The sequence below is a fragment of the Lissotriton vulgaris genome, chromosome 6, assembly GCF_964263255.1.
Source record: "Lissotriton vulgaris chromosome 6, aLisVul1.2, whole genome shotgun sequence".
NCBI classification, from domain to species: Eukaryota; Metazoa; Chordata; class Amphibia; order Caudata; family Salamandridae; genus Lissotriton; species Lissotriton vulgaris.
Window position 1 is genome coordinate 1,299,571,703 of NC_141694.1, and position 6,000 is coordinate 1,299,577,702.

Below are 6,000 nucleotides of genomic sequence, written 5' to 3' on the forward strand. Positions count from 1 at the left end.
GCTCTTTTGTCTTAGATTTTTTTTTAATGTATTTATTACTTGTGCTCAATCATGTCGAGGATGATGATGAAGTTCAAGTTTTGCCCCCCCTGGAAACATTTCTGCGGACGCCCATGCACCTCAGCTGCCTGTAGCCAGTACACTGATTGATTTGCTGACCTTGGACTCCTCGCCCCCGTGTCTGTTGCCGGCTTGAAGAGGGAAGGGCTGCAGCAGCTCGCTCCCACTAAGTGTGAGGTCCCTCCTGCGTGAGTACCTATCCCATTGAAGTGGCTGACTTTTGGTTTGGTTAACTTGTAAGTATAGCCAAGGGCTGTTACACTGCATTCATCTGTCGGTCTGTTGTACTCGTTTTCCCCCCTCCCTCATTCTTGCTTTCTCGTTGCGCCTCTCCCTCTCTTCTGTTCTGTGACTCCACTTTTAGTTTGCTATTTGCTGAACTTTGATTTTGCCTGACATTGCCATTTGATCAGCCAGGTGTGACATGACAGTGAAAATGTTGTGCTCCCCAGTTTTAGAATTCTAGTGGCTCTGCCTAAAACCCATACCCTCCTCTTGTGTAACACAGCCTCCGCTCCAGTGCGCTGGCCAGCAAAGTCATTCCACAACATAACACAATGATCTCAGGATACTTTTCAGCACAGTCAGCTGCCTCACAAGAGCACAACGTATTTAAGATCTGCGGAGGTCTGCACTGGTCAAACATGTGTACTTAATCTTTAGGGCCACCATGTTCTCAGCTTGTGTCCAGCTAGTTTATGAAGTGCATGTTAACATGATTGGGAATGGGGCCGGTGATACCTTGATCTCCATCTCTCAGACAGGCACTGCCACAACACATCCATGCAGAGCAAAGCAGGGCTTGCTGCTAGCCTGGCTTCATCTGCAACGCCTGTCTCTGAAAGAGGGATTCAGTGCTCTCAGACCACCCTGGACTGCCATTAAAACATTAGCTAGGTCAGAAAATATTTTGGTCATTCAAACCTTTGCACTCTTCTTGCCCTAATATTTTAATCCAATATTTATTTACAGAGGGTAACATTACAATTAGATTGTCTGTGGCTTGAAATCCGGGCTTGCTATTTAATGTTCAAGACATTTGCAGTATTTGAAAGGACAAGCAGTTTGGTGGTTTAAAATAAAATGTGTAATTCACCCCTTCAAGAGGTGAGCTTTTGGTGGGGGCGTTCTCCTTTGCTGAGCACAATCTAACAGTGGGAGTACTATGTCCTTGAATCTGCCCCTAGGTGTAGCTAACAAAGGGCCCTGATTCCACCCAGCATGTTAAAGTGTTGTTTACTTTCCACGAAGAGAGCCCTGGTTCATTAAGCTATGGGTAAAGGTGAAGCCCAGCCATGTGGGTTGGTGCTGCCGAAAACTAAATGCATTGGCATGCAGCTTAGACAACAGTGAAACTAGCCATTCCGCACTTAATGGGGCTTAGTTCACATGTATGACATGACAGTGAAATCGTCCGGGAAGGGGGGGATGAATTACTACTAGTGAAACAGCAATAAAATCAGCTGACATGAAAAAATAGAATGATCCAGAAAACCAAGATGATGTTGTGATTGAATATGTTCTGTGCCACACATCACAAGTTTTTTTTATATACATGTGAAAAACACATGACTTTAGTTTTGGTTAAAATTCTTAATTTAGGGAAACAATTATTAATTTAAGGAATAAGTTACTTCAAGTGAATTTTGACATTTTTACACATACCTACAGTCTCTGCAAAGATTTTGTCTCGTTATTACCAGTATAACATACAAATGCAGCAATGAGAAAGGTGACCAGTCAACGTTTGCAAAGGGCCCTCCACTTTGCAGCAACATAAGTCACATTTAATCAGTAATTTTTGATCCCTGTGAGCTACAACCCACTTTTTAGTTAAAATTGTCAGATTATTCAGCAGATGATGAATTATGTGGCAAATATGGTACAACTATAAATATGATCAAAACATTTGCAAAATAGGATATTTTGCTATTCATATTTGAACTGCGGAAAAGAGAAAAGTACTGATGACAGAAACTGCTTGGCTCAGAGACAAATGGCCTGTGATTCCACTTTTAAGCGTATTTGGGACATTCTGTGATTGGTAACATATCCCACTTTGTGAATGTATTTTAATGTCAATAACTCATGTTAAACCTTAAATAAGCATGTGCGGCTATTGGTTGAATTAGATAGCGTAGTTGTTTGTAACTGGTCAGTGAAATGCTAAACAAATACTAAATATAGGGAAGATTTTCTCTTTCAGGCCACACCTCTGACTCCACCCATAAATCTAATCCTCAGGTTATTCTGGGCCTCTGATTCTCTGCCCACTGTTCACCTACTTTCCCCCCCACTCTGACCACTGCTTTCAGCTTATTATGCTTTCACTGTCGAACCACCAGAAACTGGAGTATTATCAGAGTAGGGGTTAAGCGCGACAGTCGCAGATCACAGTTGGCTCAGGTGGGACCTGGGGTTTGAAATTAGAAATCACAGGCTGCATAGGGGCAAGGGCACTTTCCCTGTGCCTTGCCATTTTACTAATGAAGCCCAATAAAGGTACCAAATGACACTATCAGGAAAAACGCTATTTTGTAGTCCCTGACTTTCCTTAAGCACACTAATGCATCTTGGGATGTGTAGTCTTGCATTACATCAGCTTAACCAAGTGGACTAATATACTTGAGAGCAATTTCAGGGAAAGGGAAGACCCATGGCATGACCACTGTGTATCTAATGATATTATAGAGTACGCTGATAACATTAATGGGAAGCTACATTTATTCAGGCAGAACCACTCTGAACCCGGGGAGAAATATGAGGGCCCTTTTTGCAGGTGTGGCAAGTGTAAACTGAGTTGCCCCATTATCAAGTCTTTTACCATTAATGGCCTGACAGTGTTCCCAAATTAAAAATTGATTTTCCCACTTAAGCCTCTTGTGCTGTGTTTGTGATTCACAAAAAGTGCAAGAGATTTACTCACAGTCCAGCATTTGAAATGTGAGTAGCCCTTATGACCTTACTGCACCAGTCGACACCTGTCCACCTTTAGAAGTTTGAGGCCTGCTAGGGCGTCTTCTTGATCTTCTTGATAAAACGTGTGCCAAGTGCCACATGCCCTCCGAGCTTTCTGTTTGTGTTTGTTTGTGACAGCTGTGGGTCATCTTGAATTAGGGACACTCAAGTGGGATTTCAGGAAAAATTATGCTTTTGAAGACTGTACAAATTAGATTTTCAGCTGAGTGACTTTAAATTTTAAAGCTCCAAGTGGACAAGAATTATAGATGAGGTCATCAGCCACTTGTGGCTCTTTAGCCAGCAGCCCTTTGCATTCTGGTACTTGTAGTTTTATGTTTTCTACTATAGGCATGGACTTTGAAACCTAGCCTTACATAGCGCAGCTGAAAGTCAACCAGTGGTGTTAGAGTTAGCTGGTTTCTTGGCTATTAATGCTTTGTGAAGTAGTATTCTTTAAAGCGGTGTTTCTTCAATTTATAAAATTTCCACCTTCAGGGGTCACACCTATCATACAAACAATGAACATTGTATTTGCACTATTTTTTATTTGATTTTTAAGTCTGGGAATTGGCAAATTGGTACTCGCTCCCTTACATATTTTGGGTGCAAGGGCAGGCTATGGCAGAGTACCGGTGGACTGTAGGCTAGAGGTTACCTGCACCATGTTTGAGCCTTCGTGCATCTCACACACACTCTCTCCTAGTTCTGTGTTTCACAATTCTCTATTGCTCTTAAAACTATGTGGAGTTTTACACCTGATGGTATCTGGGCTCAGGATACTGCTAGTGAAGATTTTGTGTCAAGTACCTCAGTTTCATTTCTTTGTACTTGTCACCATTTAACAACTGAGCAAGAATCATCTTAGTACCGCATTTGAGTAGCCAGTACATCTTCCAAGTCCACTACTTGCCTGCCTTTCTTAATATTTCTCTTCATAACTGTGCGATTGTATACATTTAATGCGCGTACGGTCTCACACAATGGGCGATTTGTATAGGGTCACTGGAAAGTCCACAAGGTTGTCCCTGTCCCCCCCAGAAATTTGGTGTCTCCTACGCCCATGTTTACTACCCCTCCCTCCTCTCCGCTCCCCCACTTACCTCTGTTGTGTCTAAATGAATCAACCTTCGTGCCCACGCCCCGCGGTCTGCTGGTTGAGCAAGGTTCACCCCCGTGGCTGCCTGCCACTGCCAGCCCCTGCCAACCGGCACGGCTCGCCGCGTCTCCTCCTTCCTCTTTTTGTCGTTTTATTCCTCCCTGCTTTTCTGTCCTAGGATCGTGTAGCAGCCTTTTCCGACCGCGTAACACTGACGTGGATCCAGCACTCGGCTCTCGCAGCTTGCGCGATCTTGTGCGTGATGTCAATCATATGTACATGGGGGCAGTGCTGAGGCAGAAGCTGTGTGACGTCCGTGACGGGCGGGCAGGCAATGCCGGGCCCCGGGGAAAGCAGAGTCGCAGACTAGTCTTTCCCCGGGGTCTTTCGCGCAGGGGATAGTCCAGGCAGGGAAGGGGAGGAGTTAGGGGGTGGGTACTTAAGCGCGGGGGAGGAAGGGATCTTCCTCTTTTCTGCGCCTGGCACCATCGGGAGGGAGCTCGAAAGGAGTTGTAGTTAGTGCGTAGTTTGAGGCCTAGTGCTACTTTTTTGATTGTGCTCGGAGCTGTTCTACGGCAGCTGGGGTTTATCTTGTCCTCCTGTTCTTGTTTTGCCTCGGGTAGGATGTCTGGTGTGTCTGCGGAACAGGTCCGTGAGGCCTTGTTACTGCTTGCTAGGGCCGGCCGCGAGGACCTGATTAGGCCCGGGGTCATGGACCAGGCCTGGGTGGGGGCCACCAGGGGAACGAGGGCTGCCTCGGCCGGGGTGCATGCGGCGGTTTTCGCCTGCTTGGAGGATGACCAGGTCCTGGAGGGTGGGCCTGAGGTCAGGAGGGGGGGGGGGGGTGTTCCCAAGGATACGGCGCGGGGCGGGAAACGCAGGACAACCTCCGCGCGCCCCTTCCCCCCGTTGGAATTTTTGCCTGGGGCCACGGGGGCGGCCGTGAGGGCCGCGCCTGCTGCGCTCCCGCTCCGCGGGCCCCTGCTGGCGCCGGACGGCGCCGCGCGGGGGGAGGAGCTAGGAGACGCCCAGGCTGGGCCCGCTTCGGGCCTGAATGGGTCGGTGGGTGGCGGCGGGGCCTCTGGGCCCGTGGCCCGCCTGGAGGAAGCCTCTTTTAGTGGGGATGGGCCTGGGCTTGAGCTGCGGGAGCCGGGGGAGGGGCCTGGGGGGGTTCCTATTGACTTGTCCCGGGGCTCCAGGGCGGGCACCCCGGCGGTAGTGCGGCCGTTGGTGCCTGGGTTTACGGTAGGCCGGAGCGCTTCTCCCGCTCTGGTTCCTATTGGCGGCCCGGGTTGGGTGCAGGGTTTCCAACAGGTGGGTTTCTTCCCCCGTGGGGGCGAATTCTTTGGCCACGGCCCACCCCTTCCCCCCCCCGATTTGGGGTTCCGTTTCCTGGGAGGAGAGGTCCCGGGGGGAGCGTATCCTTGAACAGATTCAGGAGGTCAGGTGGGCTGAGGAGACGAGGGCCAGAGTGGGTGCAGTTTGGGGCCGCGACATCGAGGGTCCTCCCACCCCCACCTCTGAGGAGGAGAGGGAGGCGGAGAGGCAGGAGGAGGAGATTAGGCAGGCAAGGTTGGGGAAGTCAGGCCCGGCCGCCCACCTTCCAAGGGCGCGGCCGGGGTAGGGACGGCCAGCACGGCTTTGAGGCCCGATGGTGCCGGGGCCCTGCCAGGTTCGAGCGACCTGGGGGGCGGGAGGGGATCCAAGTCGGCGGTTGCCGGCAGAGCAAAGGGGGGCCTCGCGGGGCGCAATACGGCTCCGAGACGCAGGCCGGAAGCAGTAGGGCAGTCCGCGGTGGCTGTCCCTCCTCCGCGGGATCGGGCAACGGCTACTGGTGGCGCCACCGGGACGCGTGGCCGCGAGTGTGTGCAAAAGGGAGTGAA